At 30.5% G+C, this 7792-nt stretch overlaps 1 protein-coding gene and 1 long non-coding RNA gene across 6 annotated transcripts in view; both read right to left on the minus strand.

Moving 5' to 3' along the window:
• LOC129921607 (dentin sialophosphoprotein-like) overlaps window positions 1–7678 on the minus strand; it is a 36068-nt gene extending 28390 nt beyond the window's left edge. The window contains exon 1 of the mRNA XM_056044080.1: window positions 7632–7678. The gene's annotated coding sequence lies outside the window, so the exon portion shown is untranslated. The remainder of the gene's footprint in view (window positions 1–7631) is intronic.
• LOC129928696 (uncharacterized) lies at window positions 2195–6402 on the minus strand. Of its 5 annotated transcripts, none has more exons than XR_008780171.1 (5): window positions 5958–6107; window positions 4614–4756; window positions 4100–4199; window positions 3575–3688; window positions 2195–2897 (listed from the first exon to the last, which is right to left on the minus strand). It is a non-coding gene; the product is annotated as an uncharacterized LOC129928696 (long non-coding RNA). The 5 variants fall into 5 exon arrangements; XR_008780173.1 differs by having other exon boundaries at window positions 6028–6048; XR_008780174.1 differs by lacking the exon at window positions 5958–6107 and adding an exon at window positions 5766–5785.
• Window positions 7679–7792: the final 114 nt, after the last annotated feature.

Genomic DNA, 7792 nt, shown 5'->3' on the forward strand with positions numbered 1-7792 from the left:
ATAAGAGATATTGAACAATTTGGCAATTCTTGCTATTGAGAATGATCTACGAAGGAAACATAATTTTGATTATATACTGTATGACTTCACTACATGCAAGGCTCGTAAAGTAAAGTTAATTTGATCTTGATTATGTTCTAAGTAAATAATGAATAAAATGTCTTTTCTAATACAAAATCTCAATTTTCCCTTATTTCCTTATCCCTACCCAGACTGGGTCCCGCGCAATCTGTTTACATAGGGCCTTTAAATTGTTAGGCTTAAGAAATGTTTGTGCATACTCTTTAATAGGCTGTTGGGGGCCTTTCATTTGTAGGATGAAAGAGACAAAATAAGGACACAGAACTTGAAGGCTAGAAAATTTTGCTGGGCTGAAGGAGCGATGTAATGCATGCCATTTTATTTAGGGGATTTAGCATGTTCCTGGCAAGATATTAACATAAATGCCAACTAAGTAAACTGTAGCGAAGCCCAGATATCAGCTAGTAAATTATAAATCTAGTATTTATACATAAATAAATAAATAAATAAAGTTAAATAAATAAACGGGAACAGACACAAAATAGAGCAGCTAGATACATAATAAACAAATATTCACATTTGACCACTAGAGTAACACCTTTAGTTAAATCACTAAATTTAGAAAGCCTTCAGGACAGAAGACTCAAAAGTAAAGTAGCAATTATACATAAAACACTGAACCATAATCTTCAAATACAAAAACAAAATTTAATAAAATACTCAGAAAGACACAAAAATAAAGGCACATTCCTCATTCCATATATGCTAGGACAAATTAGTACAAATACTCCTTCTTCCCTAGTGCTATTAGAGCATGGAATGGGTTGCCTGAGCTAGCCAGGAAAACCAGTGACTTGACAGAATTTAAGTCATTGGTTAATATGCATGACTGATTGCATGACGCGTAGGGCGTAATAATCTTTTTTGAAGTAACGTCTGTATTATATAAAATAATATCCAGAGCCGGATACCTGCAACATGTTACTGAACTTTTTTCAAAACTTCTAAATAACATATATCAATATTCATTTTTTTGTTAACTTTTATTGACCTTGTTGTTTTAAAGTCCATTACTGATAACTGAATGATGAATTAAAGTTTAACAGCATTTATTAAAAGATTGGCATATTACAAACTAATTTGTGTAATTACAACATAAGAGGGTGTGTGTATGTAAACTATCTAAAGCTCTCGAAAGTAAAGTGCAATCTGGGTTGTATAGTGAGTAGATTGTATGAGTTCACTTCATGTATTTCAAACTATCAACTGGTCCTCAGGCTACTATTTTAAGGCCACAGACCGGCTGTTGGTTAGTTTTTATAGATTATAGTGAGAATCTGAAGTAACTGTAATGATGTAGATGAATATTTAGTGGTTTTAATTGATTCATTAGCAGCAAACATTATTTTACTAACATCAAGCACACCCTTTTTATAGCTTCAACTTTTGTCACATAGTAAATTTTTCTTAAAATAATGTAAAAATACTCAATTAAATGACTTAATAATAGAGTTAGAGTCTACACCTAATATTCTAATAATGAATACTTTCATAGTACCCCTATAAACATGCCCATTACGGCCCAGTATCAGTTTTAATTAGGGTTATCCCCCTTTGCCCTAATTGCAGCCCTAAATAGCCCAAATCGCGCCCTAATGGGCGCGCATACCGTTTGCACATTGGCGTCATTAGGTTCCCATAAGGGACCAATACGGGCTACCCTAATCGTGCCAATATCGGCCCAGAATGGGTAAACCCACTTCCGGATTCATTGGGGATTTCCAGAATCGCGCCCTAATCAAGCCCATACTAGCCCCAATGGTTTAGTAACTGAGATTTTCATTGGGGTTTAGTTAGGGATAACCCTTATTGTGCCAATATCGGTCCGATGCTGGCCTGAATGGTTTAGTAATTGAAATATTTATTAGGGTTCAATTAGGGATAACCCTTATTGTGCCATTATCGGTCCGATGCTGGCCCTAATGGTTTAGTAATTGAAATATTAATTAGGGTTCAATTAGGGATAACCCTTATTGTGCCATTATCGGTCCAATGCTGGCCCCAATGGTTTAGTAACTGAGATTTTCATTGGGGTTTAATTAGGGATAACCCTTATTGTGCCAATATCGGTCCGATGCTGGCCTGAATGGTTTAGTAATTGAAATATTTATTAGGGTTCAATTAGGGATAACCCTTATTGTGCCATTATCGGTCCGATGCTGGCCCTAATGGTTTAGTAACTGAAATATTTATTAGGGCTCAATTAGGTATTATCATGCAAATACTGTCTCCGATGGTTCAGTCATTAAATTTTATTATGGCTTAATTAGGAATAATCTTTAATGTTTTTCAATACTGTAGTTTAAAACAAATTCATTAGTGATTTTTTGTTTATAATGCCCTTTTTGTTCAAATGCAGCTCAATGGTTTAGTATGAGATTTTTAACCTTTTACATAGGTCTACTTTCACACTGATGATTTAGATCTAGCAATAGAATTATTTGACATAATTGTTTGGAAATTATAATAATTGAATCAGTGCATGATTTCTATATACATCTAGCTATAATGTCAACATATTTATAAAGTAATGGACAAGTTAAATTACATTTTTGGGTTTGAACACTATCAAACAATACAATTTTTGGTAACGTACTATATAAGACTTGCATGCTCTGATCATTTATTCTTAAATCAAACTTACACAATTAACTTTTTTTTATTTTTTATTCATCTAATAATTAACCAACACAAAAGACAAATATAACAGCACAAACAAGATATCAAGACAGCATTTTCATTCAATTCTTAGCATTCTTTACAAGCTGACTTCAAGACTGGTGGCAATAATTCATATTTTGACTTCCATGCAGCAGCTGGAACAAACAAACAAACAAATAAATATTATAGTCATGTAATAAAACTACCTTCAAGCTGTATTAATAATAAAAAGAATCTAACAATTAAAAATCAGAAGACCTTACATTTATCTATTACATTTATCTATGTGGACATACTATTTAACGGTTATATTTCCAGCCCTTGATGATAAAGGGTGCTCAAAAATTAGGTTGCTTCTAAAGCCTATTAAGCAACACAAAAATTAATGGTATTTCAAAATTTGGAGTTCAATCTTCTCCTTAAATTAAATGTTATGAATTGGTGTCAGCAAATGTGGCACTGGTATCTGACTATGCTAAAAGTGCAATGGCAGACTAGATCGAGCTAGGCTTCAATTCATTCAATATTATATTTTGTCCAATTTATTTATATTAACTTTATCACAGGCTCTTACTAATACAACTATATTCTGTTGTAATTAGAGTTCTATGGTAATTTTAAAAATAAGTTGGCTGAAAAGTTATTCTAGAATTAAAATAAACAATTATCACAGTGAAACTTAAAAAAAACATTAAAAAAAAACCCACAACCAGCATATTTCAAAATTAGGATAGAATAGCATTTCTTTATTTACATTTAATAAATTCCATCCCATTAACAATTTACTTTCAGATTGCTGATCAGTAATCTAAAAGCAAAATTTAATTCTTACCTTCTTGAGCAGGCTTGCTTATGAAAAGATGATGAACAGCATCTGTACTGCATGCACAGGTTATTATTAACCTAAAAAATTAATGTCAACTTCCCCTAAAGAAAATGTGGCGATCTGTTAAAAAAAAATAAAAAAAATAAATAAATAAAAACATAAAAAATGTTTAAAGAATGCAAAAAAAATAATATTACAATAGAGGCAAAACACAAAATGTTTAAGGTAAGGTATACAAGAAGGATTGTTGCTATATAATGACATTAGGTCAAAAACAATTCTATGTAGGCCCTATTTTCATTGTATAAATGTTCATTATAATTTTTTATGCAAATTAATAATGAACTTAAATCTCAGTGAAATTACAAAAAGCTGAAGATATTGCTCTCGAACATTGTTTCACAAGATTAACATTTATTTTACATTTTCTTTATTTAATCGATTTGATCTCATTAAAATTTTCATTTGGTTTGGGGGGGTTGGGGGGGGGTCACTGATCAGTAATCTTAAAGAAAAATTTATTCTTCGTACCTTTTTGAGCAGGCTTCCTCATGAAAAGATATTGAACAGCATCTGTAGTGCATACATAGACAATTCTTATTGTCAGCTGCCCTTAAAGAAAACTGGCATTCTAAAAAAAAATAAAAAAATAAAATAAAATTACAATAAAGACAAATCCTGAAATGTTTATGGTATGGTGTATAAGAAAAACTGTTGCTATAGCCTAATGATGAGACTCTGTATTTTTTCTTTAACAGTATCCACACAATGAAATTTTAAAAAGCCTAAGCCTTAGCTAAGCCTATAGAATGAATCCTAGATCAAATTGTAGAAAAATGTATAATATAATAATTAGTATTAAGACCTCTAGATATTCTAGCTAGATCTAAATATAATCTAGATCTATGTCTAGTTTATAGATCTAGAATTTCTAGATCTGTATAGATCTATTTAATTCTATTACATAGAGCCTAGAGTCTTTAAAATTTACAAAAAATAAAATCTAACATATATTGAGTATTGGTGAATAAAGATGTAACGCTACCTGGACCTGGTTATGTGGTATGCACGATGGACTGTTTGGTCGCCTCGTTGGTCTCTGCATGGTCGTCTGGTTCATACCCTGCAACTGCCATCACTTCCCTAAGCTCCTTTGAGGTTTAGACTACCAAGTAGATATCTTCAACTCTGAAGGAACATTTAAAAAAAAACAAAAACAATGTCAATATAGGGCTATAGTCTATAGCAGCTATAGGGTTAGCCGTTAGTGGCGTTAGTCTATTATATATAGGCCCCTAATATAGATATACTATATATATACATATTTTTCTAGACATATTTCAATATCTGATTTTAAAACCAATATAAACGTTTGATTTTATTTATTTGTATAAATTTAAACATTCTTAGATTCTAAACTCTAGACTAGATTTTCAAGATCTGGAGTGTAGGCCTAATATTGTACATTAGTCTCTACAAAGTAAATATCTATATTATAAGATTATAAGTCTATACTATAGGTCTATGACTATAACTAGTTACTAGATCTAGAATTATTTAATCTAAATGACCTATCGCCTATAGTATGAAAAAATTAAAGATTAGTCTGTATTAACAATATATTAATTAAATATTATTCTATATCTACTAAATTTTCTAATAACAACTAGATTTTAGAATCTAGACTATCTTTTATTAGATCTAGATCTAAGTTTACTAAGTCTTAGTATATCTTATAAGTCTAGGTCAATTTTTTCTAACCTCAAAATATTTGAATTAGAATAGAACTAAAATCTATATATGAGTATGAGTACTATGAGTATAATAATTATTATATTAATATACCAAAGTGTCCAAAGTCCTAAGTCTAAGTATTAGTTTACAGTTACGTGACTAGATAACTAGATAGGCATATAGACTAGATCTAATATTCTGCCCTAAAAGTTAAAAGGTAGTAGATTTAGATTTAAGATCTAGTAAGTCCTTAACTAAATCTAATTCTATGCTGCAGATGCATTAGCCATTTCATGGTAGATTCTAGAATCTAGATCTAGAATCTATTCTAAATAGTAAATCAGTAAATCTAGTCATAACGCATGAATGTTAATCACTTAAGTTAAGTCTAAGTCGTCTAGATCTAGATTTAATAGGTCTCAAGTCTAGATATAATATATATATTAATAATATTATATCGTACTAGATCTAGTAGCCTATTACTACTATTAGATATTATAATAAAACTAGTCTAGAGAGATCTATAGAATAATATATAATCTCTAGATCTAGATTCTTAGCATTCTAGTAGATTATCTAGATATATCTATAAATCTATTCTAAGTCTAGACCTAATCTACTATCTAGATTAGATCTGTTAGTAGTGTTAGAGTACTTAGAGATTCGTCATCTGATGATGATCTGTACTTGTGATAGGCTTAAGACTTTAACTTATAAGTTACGACCATTCCAAATGAATTTCCATGGCTGCTGCCATGAGTTGAAGAACATATATATGCATTGATATCAAGAAGTACAGCTCATATAATTATTTATAATAGATCTATTATATTAATGAAAGTCTATAGATTGACTAGACCTAGACTAGAATGACTATAGCTCTATAACTTGTAGTATAACTAATAACTTAACAGATTTAGATCTAGATCTAGCTAGCTCTAATTTGATCCACGTGTGTACGCTCTAGAGTGAAGACTGAATAATCCAGTTTGTGCCGAATATCGCGAGCTTAAAAGAAATAAATGCTTCTTTTTCATTGGTCGAAAAAAATGTTAAAATGTATAAAACTTTTTTTAAAAATCTAAATCTAAAAAAAAAACAACAAAAAAACAAATATGTTCTCCTTTAACTTTAGATTCTATGTGTGATTAAATATTACTAGATATAGATATATTTTTTTAGTGTGCACATTAAAAATTCAGACACACACACACACACACTATTTGATTACGAAAAGTCTGCATTGGGCCCATACGGGTAAAACTTCACTATTCCAGTTAGGGATTTCCCCAATAGAACCCTAATTAATTTTTTTTTTAAATCTTAATGTTACTTACAAAAAGGATTCAAAGCAACATTTAGCTTTAAGACGATTAATACTACATTTTAAAACATCATAATATTGTTTTTTATGTTATAATAAAGATTTCATCATGTTGGTTCTGGCGTGATTGGGGAAATCCCACACCGGCACGAAAGCGGAAAGACGTTAACGGCCCAATAACTAAAATCCCACACCGATCCGTTAACGTTTTTATAGGGGCGATTGTAAGTAGGTCAATCTACCCAATGAAACCTTATTACCCCACACCGCGCCAGAATGGTTTCCATGGGGCTTTGTTTATAGGGACTCTAACTCTAACTAGTCTAACTCTTATTTCTTATTTTAAGTTATTTACTTTTTATTAGTCTTATAAATAGATAGGGACTGTTAATAGACTATTGTCACATAGACTTATAGACTAATACTACTAATAGACTAAACACACTAATACTAAAAAAAAAAGACTAAGTTAGTAAGTAGATCTAGATTAGATCTAGAATCTAGATCTAATACCTGGATTAGGATAAACTGGATTGGAACTGGACTGAATTACAGTTAATTATTTTAATTACTCAATTAGACTACAAATCAAGAATAATTCTCCAAATTATAGACATCTATCATTCTATGATCTACTATCCTAGACTGGCTAGACATGACCTAGAATAGTACTAGACTTAGACTAGATTAGTAGATTTAAAAATCTAGATCTAGATCTATAGTCTAGATTAGATAACAAATCGTATGCATCTCTATCACTGATAATAGTATCACTCATCGTTTTAGACCAGACAAGGGGAATTCCAAGAAAGCCAGATTTTTTTACATATCTATTTTTATACATGAAACGGAAAGTAGTGAGTATTTAAGAAATGAATAAAAGTATATTCAATCTGTTTACAAATAGTCTATATCAAAATCTAGTCTATTAAGTCTATAGATTGAAAAATACATAATCTTGATCTCTATATGATAGATCTAGATCTAAATCTAAGTCTAGATTACTCTAGAATCTCTAGATTCATAGACTCCAAATAGTAAATACCGGTACACTTCAGACTTTAATAATAGATGTCTAGATATATATATAGATCATGGATGTATAGATCTAGAGGTATATCTAGGCTAGGTCTGTAGTGTAATCTAAGTTTTGCAGAATACGAATA

The sequence above is a fragment of the Biomphalaria glabrata genome, chromosome 10 (genome assembly GCF_947242115.1).
Source record: "Biomphalaria glabrata chromosome 10, xgBioGlab47.1, whole genome shotgun sequence".
NCBI lineage: Eukaryota > Metazoa > Mollusca > Gastropoda > Planorbidae > Biomphalaria > Biomphalaria glabrata.